This window comes from Bombus vosnesenskii, unplaced genomic scaffold, assembly GCF_011952255.1.
Source record: "Bombus vosnesenskii isolate JDL3184/JDL3185 unplaced genomic scaffold, Bvos_JDL3184-5_v1.1 scf7180000013272, whole genome shotgun sequence".
Classification (NCBI taxonomy): domain Eukaryota; kingdom Metazoa; phylum Arthropoda; class Insecta; order Hymenoptera; family Apidae; genus Bombus; species Bombus vosnesenskii.
The window spans coordinates 4,506,667-4,522,653 of NW_022882930.1; the positions used below are offsets into that span (position 1 = coordinate 4,506,667).

Below are 15,987 nucleotides of genomic sequence, written 5' to 3' on the forward strand. Positions count from 1 at the left end.
ATTTCATCCTCGTTTCGCGGAAACGGCTAATTCCATCAACGAACTGTGAATGGGCAAAAAATTATGAAATTCTCGAGTTCGCTCTCGTGTACTATAGAGGCGCGCTGGTCAACGTAGTTCTACCGGAGATTCGCCCGTGGTGAATTCCCATTTAAGCGGGTCGCTCCTTTCACCGACTCTGCCTTAATTAAAGTCTTTTTTGGTTTTTTCACCATTTCTCCACCGGCCGCCATTACGAATCGCCAGGGAATTCTCGACTCCGCACATCTTTCAATTGCAAACTCCTCCACTGTTTTTACCAACTTTTAGATCATTGTATTAACTGATCAGCAAAATTACTAACCAATTAGCTGTTTCTGATGAGTACACTCGTCACGAAAAAATGGTAATATTTTCAATTATCGCGAGCTCTGTCGGTAATAAAATTCAAAAATAAAATAATCGTTTCATTGCAACTTAATTCTGTTACAACAGCCAAATGTACTCCGTGCTTGATGACTATACTCGTCATCGTTTACTTTTTGCCACACATTTTAGGTGCGCAATTTTCAAAGTTTTCAAAGAGGCCGCAACAGCTAACTGGTTAAATCGATGACGTTTATCATGTAATTTGCTCTTAAACGTTATACGATATCATTAAATTGATGATGTTTACGATGCGGATAATTCATGATTGCATATTAATAGTGAACCGTTCACAATTGGTTCGTCCCACTTTCGTGAAATTCTTCAAAATTGACTGCCAAAGCGCTTGATCGATGCTCATCCTATACAGGGTGTCCCATTCTAATCCAGCCACGTAAATATCTCCTAAATTATACATTTTTTTTTAATATCTATATTGGACTAACGACTGCTGCCTCTGTTGTGACAACTAGCAAATTCGACGGCGTGGATATCACTCGATAGTATTTTCACTCTATTTCCATATACTATACATAAGTCGAAAAAAGGAAAAAAATGTTATTTGTTTCAAATAAAACTGTTTCTGGTTATAAAACTTGTTGCTGTTGGTAATCCTGTGAAGGTAACAAATCTCATGTAGGTGGACGTACCTTGGAGATTTAGAGGTGATCTTTGTCTTTCTAAGTGGAACTATATATTTTTTATACACCGTTCGATGCACTTTTTAATTCTCTGCAAAAAGGTGTTAGGGTATTTGGATCGAAAAATAGTCGGTTCAAAAGTTATTTTAACTTTAACCTTGTACAACTTATCGTATGGAAAATAAGGAAAGATAATGCAGTGTTTTCGTCGTTATGTTTTCCTTATCCTTTGTACACTGGATTCGATGAAATTAACATTGAAACATTTCTTAAACTAAGCATTTTGCAGATACTCTGCAGTTGGATACTTTTCTGTAGAGAATGGAACACAGCGCGTCGTAAAACGGTGTATGGAAACATGGTGTGTAGTTCCATTTAAGAAAAGGAAGGTCATCCTGAGACCTCGAAGGCGCCTCCACCTAAACAAATCTGCTGATCATCGTAACACATCTCCCTTGAAACGGAACAAGTTTTATTGGAAACATCATACGTTTTACAGTAACCTATAGTTCACGAGGTATCTGCATATGGTATAGTATCTGCATGGGTTGAATAAAACCAGGGGACGCTCTGTATACAGGGTGGTTGGTAATTGGTGGCACAAGCGGATTCTACGCGAAAAAAGAAGTCGAAAATATAGAATAAAAATCTTTTTAATTTTTTTTTTTAATTTTTCCATCGAGACAACCGATCTACAGTGAGATCCGTTATAACGTACCGCACGCGTACCGAGCGAAAATTCAAAGTCGATTTTCTCGAAAACAAAGCCTCGAACGAAAAATTTGTATTCTATATTTTCGACTTCTTTTTTCGTGTAGAATCACCCTCTTTCCGTTTGTACCACCAGTTACCAACCACCCTGTATAATTCGGCTAATTTCCCCTACATTCTGCTTTGTGCATCTAGCGACAAATTTGGTGAATGAACAGGTTATACGATCTTATTAAATGGACAATGTTCGATGACGTAATTTATTATTAAACGTTCTATGATGTTATTAAATGCGACGATGTTTATGACGTAATTTATTATTAAACGTTATACGATGTTATTAAATTGATGCTAGGTCACGATGCAATTTATTATAAAAGCTTATACGATTCTATTAAACCGATCGTATAAATTCGATATTTTAACGAACACGAAGCAGCGAAGGGAAAAGAAAAATTTTTCTCTTCAAAAACACCTATTCGCAAAAAGCGTTTCCTACGTTTTTGCGTGTACAAATTCGCACGCGTTACGCATAGTTTCACGCGGCCGTTGAACAAAACACGAAACGAGTCTTGCAATTTTCCTTCATTTTCCTCGACATTTGCCATTTTCTCGCGCATTTACAGGCGAAAAGACGATAACGATAATCGTAGGCGTGCACGGGTACCCGTGCACCAGTACTGCACGCAACGCGAGCAAAAGCTCGATTCTATAACGTTGGTACCGACGCACTCTCCTGACCTGGCTCGTTCGATGAAAACGGGTCAAGGCTACGTGCACCGACCCTATGCAACTTTCTACGCGGCTAACCCACCCACCTATTATCCTCTCGACCATCTGGTTGGAAGTACTCATTCATGCACCTGATGGGAGAATTTCTATCCTCCTTAAGACGCAAAATAATGCCACAGATTCGAAGTAACAGTTATGCCAAACATCGCTTCGCGGAAAGTCATGCTGAGAAAGTTCATTCTTATTCGAACGGAGGCCACCTATCGAGAAATCTGAAGAACATTTCTCAGAAAATCAAACGATCAAGAGATATTTAACTTTTAATTGCTACGATTACGAGTAACCATCGTCGACGATAGAAGTTTAATTTCGCTCGTCACTAACCAATATAAATGATTGGAATTTTTCTTTTCTTTTATTTGTTTTTTTTTTTTTGGTTACCAATAAACATTATCGACGATGAGAATTTTGTTTTGCTTAGCGGTAATCTTTATCGACGGCGAAAAAATTGTTTTGGTCAACTATAAGCATTACTAACGATGGGAATTCCATTCTAGCTACCGATAACCGATACAAATGAGCGGAATTTTTTCCGGTTACCAATGATCGTTATCGATCAGCAGAATTTTGTTTTGGTAACCGATAACCATTATGGGAGACGAAAAGAATGTTTTCTTTACCGATAACCATTACAAAATTGTATCAAAGTTTTTTAGATTATCAATAACCATTATCAACGATGGAAATTTTATTTTGGTTACGAATAATCATTACAGACGATGGAAATTTAATTCTGATTACCAATAACCATCGTCGATGATCGAAATTTTCTTTCCGTTACCGATAATTATTATCAACAACGAAAAATGTTGTTCTGGTCACATTCAGCTATTGTCAATTGTCGTTAACATTACTGACGAGTCGTATTCATTGAGTAGCAGCTTCCTTTTTTGCATTTCAAACTTGAACGTTCGTTACCGTCAGAGCAAGAGAAAAAAGAAAAAAATTTGTTTATCTCTCATAAAAGAATCAGCGAGAGAAATGGGAATGGGAGTGAGAGAGAAACCAAGTGGACTCTCCTTCCGACGATAAATTGCATGATAATTCAGAAGCACTGCAATCAGTATAGGAAATCGAGAATTATAAGGAAGAGAGATGTCGACATCGACACCGAATTTAATGATCTATTGGAAAGAGAAGAAGTATGCGGCGATATCACGTGTAGCAAAATTGGCTACAATTTTCACGCGGTACCTGCCTCGCAATCCAGCGTGGAAAGAGCATTTTCAGCTCTTAAATTGTTCGCAGAACAAAGAGCAGGGATGCAACAAGAGGCGACGCTCCTCACAAAGAAACCACTTCTAAATAGAGACGAAACGATGCGACCAATTTAAATGTGCATTCGGCAAACTTCGGCTATGATCGGTGACTTGCGGTAAAATCGCAGACTCTTGTACTACAGCGAAACTGTGATCTTCGCCATTTTTAATTCGTTTTGTAACTCGTAGTAACGTTCATCGATTTCGGTGAAATTGTCAGCGTGCGTATAACTGCCACAAATCTTCAAAATATGTCGTTTAAATTTTTGTTAAAAGAACCAGATAAAAAAAATCGAAAAGAATGATATTCTCTTGTTTTCTTCGCGATTCCGACCAATTGCAATTTTTTCAAAATTTTGTTTACTCTATTCGTTTCTGTACCATCTATATTGTTTTATACTATTCTTCTTCACGCTACTATTTTGTACATTATACATTATACAGGGACAAAAGAAAAAGAAGAAGGAGAAACGTAAGAAAAAAAGGAGAGAGGGCAAAGAAGAGAAAGGAGAGGGAAAAAGATAAGAAAAAAGGAGAAGAAGATAAAAGAGAAAAAGAAGAAGAGGAGAAGAAGGAAAAAAATAAAAAACGGAGAAGAGAAAGAAGAAGAAGAAAAATATTAAAACACAAAAAATCAACCGTGCCACAGACAAAACAAAGAAATTTCTAACAGAAGAAACGCATCGTCTAATCATTTCAAATGCAAATACATTTCTTTACCAAATGTCCAGCTGAACAAATCGTGAAGTACAAATTAAATAATAAAAAAAAAGGAAGAAAAAAGAAGGAGACGCATCGAACGACACTCCTCACAGTTATGGTAACGTTTTAATCATCTCGTCTATCTTGCCGCGAGTCGATCACAAGACAACGAGAACAATGTCTCGCGTGTTGAAACGGTTGACGAGGAGGATAGGTGAAAGAAGACGGCGAAGATGTCGACGACGAGCAGCCACTTTCCATCGAGTGTCCTCTCGAATCGTAGCCCAGCGTCTTGAAAGCTTCTGAACGATGGATCCTCGACCAGCGTGTGCCTTCCCGTCCAGGCCTATGCAACAGGAACACCATGCAAGCAAACGATCCTCGAATGGCTTGGCAAACCATTGGCCCGACCACGAATCAAACGAATGAGACAGCGTTTCAGGAGTTTGCGTGATGAATAATACGCGTAACGCAAGAAGGAAACTGTTCCGCGAATTGAATCAGTTATGGCTTATATGCGCGCGTTGACAAGTATAGCTGCAAAGATGAACAACGTTGGCAGAAACACGTTACTCGAAATGGAAATATTTCTCGCTCGGAACACTCGAAAATCTACGTGGAAGCGATATAGCGTTTGAGGAAACGCGCTAAGGAATTTGTTTGTCTCGTAGAAAATCACGAAGAATCATTTAAAAGTGAGCTATTTTCTAGGATTCTCCGGTTTGGTTTTGTGCAAACTAGAATTTTGTGAAAATTATACGGCAGAATTTTGTGCAAACTATACGCTGCGACTTCAAAGGCCATTGAACCAATTTGTAAGCGAGCAATTCTTTCGACATTTTCTATTTTGCTTTAGTGCAAACTATACGGTAGATCTGGCTAAGAATCGAAAGGTTAGTTGGCTAAAAGTATCGTAGGGAGCAAAGTAGTTATTAACATATAAAATTAAAGATTTTATTTATTAACTACAATGTTTCTTTCCCTCTTGCGAACTAAAACTGATAGAATTCGACCAGCGAAAATGCAAAATAGCCAAAAATACGACGAGAATACCCTGGATAGATCAGTTGATCCACATACAACCAGGTGGTTCGTATACAGCGAAGTCTCGTTTATGCGAGTTCGACCTAAGTTCCGTGCAGTCCGAGACGCCTTAAACTTGAGCGTAACTTCGTCTTTCTGGACATTTTAACGCGAACAGTACGTAAGAGCGCTGGAATAGTCGGATACTGCGAAAGCAGTTGATCAAGTTGCCGATAGATCAAACGATGAATCAAACCTAAACACACGCACCATGTTACATTGTGAAAATAAAATTTCAAAATAAAATCCTACGATTTTATGAACCAACTAACAGATCTCACTAGTTTCTCAGTTTTCCACTAAATAAATAGATGACACATCATCTCGGATAGTCAAGGCTCTACGTAATTTCCTGTCCATCTATTTCGGTCGGTTAATCGCAGTTCGTGCAAGAGGATTCCACGAAACATTTCCTCTTAAATACGTTGCAAACTTGTATTGGATTGGCAACATATAACGCGTGTCTCCACTGTTTCCACCTTATTGTTAGACACTCGTACAAGGTAGGCTGCAGGTTAGTTCAGACGATAATAGGAGGTCGGCTAATAAAATTCAGTTAATTAGACGCTACTAAAATTTCGCACGTATAAATATCAGGTTGTCCGAAAAGTTCCTTTCGTTTTATAAGGAAATAGTAGATGCACAACATTTTTTGTTTTATATTGTAGTATCGTGGACGAAAGGCCTAAGAGATATCGGGCGAACTATAAACAATGTCGCGAGAAAGTTGAAATACCGACAGACCCAACGATGTATCGTCGGTCCTTCGATCGAATAGTTACGCCGAAAAGGCCTACGTGACTCTGGCCACGAGCGGTTGCGAATCACGTGCGTGGTGGGGCTAAGACAAAAGACAAAGGGACGCTAAGGGAGAAAGACGAATTAACGATCAGTGTTAGTTGAGAAGTCAGAGAGTGCGAACTGCGTTGTCGAGAGAGTGAGGTCCGTGTGAGAAAGAACGTCGGAACCGTGGTGACGAGAATTGCAAATTAACTATTTGATTGTCTTAATTATAGTACGTTATTGTATTTAGTTCACGTTAAATAACCATCGTTTCCTGTTTAACCAACATCTGTTTAATTTATTGTAAATACATTAATTGTAGTAAGATCCTACAATATTATTTTATTGAATTATGTTTGATCCATTTTATTCTATTACTACAAAATGCATCATACATAAATCTATAAAATAATATAAAATAAAAAATGTTGTGTATCTATTATTTCACTTATGAAACGAAAGAAACTTTTCGGACAACGTAATAGATTTCGTACACGCGGAGTTACACTCTACGTAACACTGCACTTTATTATCTGTTCCATGTAAACTTTCGTTGAACGTGCAGCCCAGTTGCAAGGTATCGGGACGCTTGATACAGGTATCGCGCCTATAAAACTCTAGGATCGACCCAGATTTCCAAGGACGCTATTAATTTTGTTATTTATTTTATTTTTCAATTAATAAAAGAAAGAAAAGGCAACCAACTTTTGCGAACAGCTAACTGCAAGAATTGCCAGATATTTATACTCGGCCAAATAACTCGTTAAACACGGCTAATGGCGGACTGGATAGAACCAGATGATCGACAGAAGGTGCTTCTACGTGTGAAAATAAGTGGAAAACGTGGAATAAAATTTGTTCATAGGACGCTTTGTTTCCGAGGAAAATAAATTTCGAAATTTATCGTACGCGCGTGCTAGACACATTCCGAACTAAACGCGTTTTAAACTTAGCGGGAAAAAGCTACGTTCACAACTTACTTTCCGCACAATCTCCTATGGATAATTTAGTCCTGTCCAGTCTAAAAATTGGCCATGTTCCAACGTACAATTTTTAAACTCGATTTCCTTTCGATTTCGAAAAAAGATTTTACTCTGTATCTTTTTTTTACTTCCCCACGAGAATTCACGTTTCGCCCGCTTCTACGTGTTGCTCGACCGGAAGCTGTACACTCAAAATCTCTGCATTTTCTTGCATATTTCGATCGTTGGATCTTACGCGTTTTCTGTACTTCTGCGGCTCAAAATTTCGCAGAGTAAGTGGCGATTCGACGAAAACGAACGAGACCAGCGTTTCGATAGCTTCGCTGATGAATTTGTTTGAAGAAATTGTTTCGCGAGTTGGATCGGGTCGAGCAGAGTAGCTTCGTCGTTTCTTCTTGCTGCTGCTGTTCGAGGATGGATGTTGATCGTTGCCAGCTGGATCGTCAAGTAACGATGTGGATAAGAACGACGAGAAGCGAACGTCGAGATGCGGTTGCTGTGCCAAATCGACACGACGACGAGGAATAATTGGGCAAAGTGAAACAGGGCGGAAATGAAGTGTTGCAAGAAAATTGTAGCGATTCTGTAATTTAACGATGGATCGACCGAGTGATTATTTACGAACGTTTCTTTGTTCCAGTTGAGATATCAGCGTTATAAATTGTTGTATATCGTGGAATAATAAAAATGAGGAAGAACGAAGCTGGATAAACGATAGAAGAATTTCTATTTATTTATCTGATCGATAACTTGATGATATACAGGGTGTCTTGTGTTAGTCGCGACTCACGCGAGTCATATCTCGTAAACGATAGGTTTTTCGAGAAAATGTTTCCAATAGAACTCGTTCCGTTTCAAAAGGAGCGTCCTACGGTGATCAACAGATTTATTTATGTGGAGATGCTTTCGAGATTTCAAGCTGAATTTGACTTATTTACACACAACTGTTGTACGTTTCTCGATACGCCATTTCATGCAGTTTTTCATTGTCTACAAAAAATGCACGAGGTACTTTGGTCAAGATATTTTAACTGTACCGTTGCAAAATTTGTATTTCTTCGTTCAGGGCTGGGGCAAGGCAGGTTCTACCCGCGGTCTACGAAAATTATATAGAATCATCGATAAGTCAAGAGAGATTTTCATCTCTGACTATTCTGTCAATAAAATTGATATTGATGATTTTATCAAAAATTTGGCGTCGAAAAAAGCGAGAAAAATTATTTAATATTATTATTGGATTGTATTATTATTTAATATTCATCTTATAAAAGATATATAATATGTAACAGCATTTGTAAATAAATAATTATAAATAAATAATAATAGGATTTGAATGTGTATTCAGGCCCCGCAAAAAGTCCACTTATTTGTTTTTTTAGGTAATCATTGTTCCACTCAAGAACCTAGATGAGGAGAACGTAGCAACCTGGCACTGCGCTGTGTTTCCTCGTCCCTCGCGATCACTTTTCCGAGATTAAAGTTAAAATTATTGAGATATATATAATTTTGTGTGCTAGACTAGATTATCCGTGTAGTAGTGACATACGTATGCGAGTATGAGTGTATGGAAGTATGTGTGTGCGTAGCATCTCGAACAACACACGAATGCAACTGTTCCGTTAGCAGTGTGGCATAAAAGATGGCGATACAAAGCGAGTACTGAGACACGTGCAAATGTATATCGACGAAGATCCTATAAATCATTTATTAAATAAATCTAAAACTATTTTAATATAAATTCTAAGTGTAATCTTAATATTCCTTTACTTTTATTTCGGCGATTAAGATTCACAATTCTCAACAAAAATATCTTTCACAAACCGATCATTTTTCAACCCAAATGCCCAAACATTTTTTTGCAGGGAACAAAAATATAAAGATCGCGTATAAAGAAACACGTGGTTCCATTTAGAAAGACGATCACCTCGAAATGTCCAAGGCACGTCCACCTACGATAAGATTCGTAATCGTCACAAAATTACCAATAACAACGAGTTTTATAACCAGAAACAGACCAACTTTCATACGAAATGCTTTCTCCAATGACGTTTTTATCAGAGCTTGAAAGATATTTGTCCAGTTCGATCCAAACGAGGCAATTTTGTGCATAGAAACGGTGAGAGAATTAGTTGACGAAAGTTTCCACTGTTGCCAATTGAAGAGTATTCGAAGATTATTTGTTCGTTAAATCGCTCGGACTTATTTCGTTAGAAACTGGACGAAAAAGATTGTCAGCTTGAAGGTATCGGTATGGTTGAAATTGGCAGGATCGATGGAGCGTATCTTGTCGACTCGAGTAAAAATGATCGACTGCAAGCAAAGTTTCTCAGCTGTTCGGCGTCTCGTGTTTCAGCGGGTGATCCGATTCGCGAGTTTTTAATGCGTTTACCGAGACAAGCTATGGCAAATCCGATTCAGCAAAGCGAAGTGCCTCTTGAATATGGATGAGATTAACGGCCCGATGTAAGAGAACATTTGAAACCCTCCGCCTGCCCCCACTGCGATAAACAGCCCTCTTATACCATAAACTTTTCGATATAGTATACTTTCTAACGTTTATCCACTCTAGCAAGTCTTCCTCCTTCGTTCTGTTACCGGAAGCATATTAGAAAATTTCGATAAGCGAACATCCAGTCAACGAATACAAAGACAGCATCTTCGACTTTATTAATTTTATTAATATCTCAAATTTATGGTAAATATAAATAATATAAATTTTGGAACTCGATTTCCTGGAAAATGAAACCTTGAAAGAAGAAATTTTATTGCATATTTTGTTCTTATTTCGTTTGTATATAAATATAAATATATAAAAAAAGGGGAGAGAGAGAGAGAGAGAGAGAGGAAAATTTAGAAATGGAAATAAAGTTAGAATTATGGGAGATATTAGTCGGCGAAGGTAGGGGAAAAAGGGGAATAAAGGCGGAAAGAAACTCGATGTGAAATTCGTTTTATCGCGTACGATCGACGTTGTTCTATTCCAAGCGAAAGAAACGCTGTGACCGCGTAATTTTCCTTAGAGCTCGCCCGAGTTTTCCCCGACCACCGGTTCGATAACATCTTTGTGAAAATCCTGGTCGCGAGCAACGCGGTATTTCTCGATCAACCGATATGTGTGCTGTTTCGAACACGTTCTATTATTGTCAACTAGAACGATTTAGACCGGATTTATCTAACGTTTCGGCGAAATGCTATTTCGAAAGAAGAAATATTCTGATTCCGCAACATTGGTTCATCTGTTAGAAACTTGCTACTATACGAACGATAGTATAGCAAAAGTATACGAACGCTTACCAATTAGACAATTACTAGAATTAGGCAATTTTTATGAACATGTTCCGTGCGTTGTAAGGAACATCGAGCAAATATTTGTACGTTAACATTATTCGTAAATCGTGTAAGAATAATAGTAACTTGGTTACGCGATATGTAATTCAACATTTTATGATAGAACATTCTTATGTTCATTCTGTATATATTAAATAGAGTGAATTTTATATTGACATATTAAAATTGTTATTATGGAAAACTATTATGTAAAACTATCATGATTATATTCATAAAATTCCAAGTCAATCTGAAACTGTACATATGGTACGTATAATATAAAACACATTATATATTGACGTATTAAAATGTAGAATGTCATGTACATATTGTATGTGTTACGTAAAATTGTCCTGATTACATTGACAAAATTTAAGTCCATCTGAAACTGTACATATCGTATGTATAACATAAGACGGATTATATATTGACATATTAAAATGTGTTAAATAGCATGTACATATTGTACGTGTTACGTAAAATTGTCCTGAATGTATTGATAAAACTTCAAGTCAATCTGACACTGTTATATGTATAACATTAAAACATATTACACATTGACATATTAAAATGTATTTCATATTATGTGAATATTGTACGCGTTATATAAAACATTTTGAAATTTCATCATTATATTTGGAACGACACAAGTCTGTTATAATTATATTGGTTAAATTTCAACGCGATCTAAAAATGTACATAAAAGTTACCAAATATCTACTGCAAACATGTATTTAATAAGAACCAACTATGCAATATGAACAGCAATCTTGTGCACATAATAATTATTGTATATGGCTCTGAATACCAAGACCAATATAATTGATATAATTGTTCAAATATTGCTACGACCTCTGTGAAATATTATTATTATTATTATTTATTATAATCCTTGTCTTTAACTTAGAATGGCTTCCAGCTTACTCTCTACAAAATACTATACATATACAATAATTGCACTAGATATCGTGCAGTTTACTTCACACATTTTCACATTTGCTTCATACTTTACCAATATAATTACGATAATCGAGTCTCGACTTATGACATCAGCGCTAATCAAATTGTAAAACGTTTCGTCTAACGCACCTGCTATACTCGTAAAAATCATCTACGAGTGTCCCAATACTTCCATGGGCAATTGTACGTTTATTCTAAATTCTCACGTGTATTCTACGTTGTGCCGCACGTTTATTTAAATTTCTATAAACACGCTCGAATATTTCCACGAGCGAGTCCACGTTCGTGTTTTAATCGCTGCGTCGTGTCGCACGTTTATTTCAATTTCTATAGAAGCGCTCGAATATTTCCGTGAGCTCGCTCACGGAATTTCTAATTTTCTAATTTTCGCGGAATTTTCACGGTCTATTCTAACTTCTATAGATCTTCGAGCATATACTTTCACGAGCAACTGTATGTGCGTGTATCCCAACATCTACGAATGTTCGAACACGTACCGTCACGAGCAACAGTACGTTTGCTTCTGATTTCAACTGAGATGATATTGGGTGTACTGTGTTAAATAAACGCTCGATGTTTAGGTCAACAATGTATTTATTAACAAGTGTCTTCTTTTGATCGCGTCGCATATCGCTCTCGCTTTCGCTAGTCAATCTCGTTGCCCGGCTACAACTCGACTTTATCGCTTCCTAGTTCGAACCTAACTGTCGATCGGATTCGATTCTTTTCCTTTTGCCGCCCCTCAATATCCCCACTATCCACGCGTTTGTTAGGCGTTCGCAACCGTTGCCACGCACGCCTTCTCGAACATTCGGCGGAAGGACCGTTAAGATATTGATGGCTTATTAGGCACTTCGCTTCGGCGATATACAATGTTGCCAAGTGTCGCCACACTACGAATGCTCAAGTATGTCTTTCACGATCAACTTCGCGTTTATTCTAATTTTTTACTTGGTGTCCCGCAGGTCGGCTATTAATTCCTTGCAGGCTCGTTATAAACGTTGACGATGTTTTATCGTCGACAGGCAAATATTTCCTTCCTGGCTGCGGGGCAAACGAGCAATAAGCCCGATAAGATTGGACATCGGCTTACGGACGTGCACCCACCACCACCCACACGTCCCTCCAACAGGCTGATTTATGCGCCGGTTAAACTACTTTCGAGAATCATAGTCGGGGCTTCTGATGGCTAAAGCTCGGTTTACGTTCGCTGATCAACCTCGAAGCCTCTGCAATTCGTACCTGCTTCTCGTTTTTAACGCGAAAAATAAGCGGCGAACAGTCCGGTATCGTTGATTTCTCCAGTCTTTTTATTTGCTGCATTGACCACAGATGTTTATAGAATATTCGCTTACTTTTGATTTATTCGTTTTAACCAGTGAACTGTTACCCGTGTTCTTGACGAGCACACTCGTCACGAAGAAATGGAAATATTTTTCACCACGACGAGTATAGTCGTCATGAGTAAAAAGTAGTTAGAATTTGCTGTTTAAATTGCAATTTTAGCGACAACTAAAATATATTGGTAAATTTCAGAATGTTTCGAATACTTCGAGGCAAAGAAATAAAACAAACAAAAATGAAGAAATATAAATAATTATTGTGAAAAAATTGTATATAATGTGAACAAAGTAGCTGTCACTTCCTTTGTTCTCCGCGACGCATTTCAGCTGCACAAGCTTTTCAAAGAGGTCGCAACAGTTAATTAGTTAAATTAACTGTATTCATAAAGGTATTTACGTACATTACAACAAATAATTATAAACGTTTTTCGTGATTTTTTGGGGAAAACATAAACAAACGTATTTTTCTTTTCTAATTCTACAGCTTCTTCTTAAGAATTATTTATTTCAATTATTTATCTAAAATTACATTAGATGCATAGAAGTGATCAATTTTTCTTCGCATATGCGTGTAGTAAATTGCGCGTGCGATTGGCTAAGAGTTAAATCAAACTACGCAAACCTCTAAACTCTCTTTTTTTTTCTTTTAGTCAAAGATGTCTTTATTTTAAGCATTAGTGCCTCAGCGTAGTATTAGCTTCGATTTCATCATTTTCCATCGCAGTGTATCGATAAGTGCGTCAGCAGCGTTGCTTAAACGACCGGCACATACGTACACGCACGTCACATACATACGTCAATAATCTCGAACGTATTAAACGCCCTCTTGAAACCTTAATTAAACACATCGATTAAATTATCCTCCGTTTATTATTGGGTTGGCAACTAAGTGATTGCGGATTTTGTTATGAGCTGGTATTGACAAAATCTGCAATCACTTAGTTGTCAACCCAATATATCTAGTTTTATATTAACGCTTTACCGACCGATAGTCAATTAATCGGTCTTAAAACTTGCCGTTCGCGATAAACGAAAAGAATGGTATGGGAGAGTCTAAACCGAAACAGAGCTAGTGCTAGGGAGAATCTGCGCCTGAGTTACCGGTCAGACGTGCGTATGCTGTTGAACCGCTAGTGGTCAATAAGTGTTAATCAAATCGATGGAAATCGATGCGAGGATCTACTCGAGAGAAACAGAGAAATAAGAAGAGAGAGAGAGAGAGAGAGATGAAAGGGACAGATGGAAAAGAATGATCAATAGGGTTAAGCAGAGATTGCTATCTTCTTAGGTTAACGTAGTTACGGCCACGTAACAGAGCTGTAAAAACGGCACCTTGAATACGACCATTGACTATGCCTCGCGGAAGAAGGTCGGCCAGCTTTAGTTGGCGTTATATTTATCGCTGCGCGTAATCGATAGTTCGTCTCTCAGGTAAACAGTGTAGGAGCAATCGTTATTTCGGGGAGAAGAGCATGTCGCCGCATGGCCCCGTACTTGAACCACTTTCGGCCTTTCCTTCAATTCTAAACGCGATTAAGCCCAGGGCTTCGCGCGTCACTCGGCCGAACATCCTTTCGCCAGCATTCTTTCGCGCTAACATTCACCAACCGTCTCCGATCATTTTACTCTCGAATAGCAGTTTAAAAGCAGCGTATCGAGGTTTAATTTATTTTATTGCATTCAAGTAACGTCTTTGTCGCACACATGTACGTGTGCATGTGAATGAACGTTATTCCATCTAAATGAACCGTATTTTTCTCTCTTTTTTCTTTTTTTGGTTATTGTAATGTTCACGCGATAGTAACGACATGTAACAAGTCTTCGCTACTAATAGAAAATAATTGCGGATTTTGTCACTAGGTGGCACTGACAAAATCCGCAATCACTTAGTTGCCAACCCAATAGAATTGCCTCGTCCCATAGGTTTCGGCCCCATAAAAGTACGTCATCGAGATCATTATTTTTGACAACATTTTCCCGTACGTATGTATAGAGTGGTCGATCTTAGCCTTCGGGTTATACGAAAAAGTATGTCACAGCGACGTATAAAGAATGAAAAAAGTAACGAATATTGCAACAGTCACTAAATCTCGAAGGAAACGGAGTTGGTTAGACTATGAAACTGGTGGTATAAATGAGTAATTTAAATCTGGTGATATAAAAAAAAATTCTGAGGGATCGCTAAACCAGTGCCAAAGTAACAGCTTTCTGATATAAGTAGGTTAATAGTTTTTTCAGAAGCGATACCGAGATGGATCGATCGATGTATTCGAAGATATATGATTCTCTATAAAAAAAGAAAAAAACGCCGGTGACCTTGGTACGTCGTCTGCGCGTTTACCTACGAAGAAACTAGTCCCGTCAGATTATGATGTTCCCCTGGAAACCATTAAATCTGTATCAGAAATAATTGTTTAATATTACCAAAAACAAACGACATGTTCCAGGTGATAAATTTACGTGGTACACCCTGTATATGTATAATTTAATCCGTAACATTTACCTATCCTGCTATATATCGTACGTATTATACTGCGGTATACCATGCCATGGTAGTTCGTCCTGTATTTGCACCTAATTAATTAGGATACAAATATTGGGTTGGCAACTAAGTGGTTGCGGATTTTGTCAATACCATCTAATGACAAAATCCGTAATCACTTAGTTGTCAGCCTTTAATAAATACGATGACGCGCAGATATTCCGAGTAGCATGGTAAATAGCGCGATGAACAACGCGATGGAGAGCAGAGACTGGGAAATTTGATATGTTTCTGTATATTTTCGTAGACGTAACTGAAGAGACGAAACTTAAGCAGAAATACGATCGCCCAACAAATATTACGATATTAGGTTGGCCGAAAAATTCTTTCGTTTCGCAAGGAAATAATAGACTCTAGAATAGAATTTTCAAATTTCTTCGCAAACGACGCAGAAATCCAGAAATCCGCAGTCTAAACGACGAGACAGGTACAAACGTGTTGAAGTTGACTGATAGA

General features: G+C 37.8%; 1 protein-coding gene and 1 long non-coding RNA gene across 12 annotated transcripts in view; one reads left to right on the forward strand and one right to left on the reverse strand.

Moving 5' to 3' along the window:
• The window catches only part of LOC117231348 (potassium voltage-gated channel protein eag), a 157,420-nt gene that overhangs the window by 55,164 nt on the left and 86,269 nt on the right, over nucleotides 1–15,987 (reverse strand). The window lies entirely within an intron of this gene.
• Nucleotides 4,405–5,803, forward strand: LOC117231357. The gene is made up of 2 exons (XR_004492953.1): nucleotides 4,405–5,403; nucleotides 5,516–5,803. It is a non-coding gene; the product is annotated as an uncharacterized LOC117231357 (long non-coding RNA).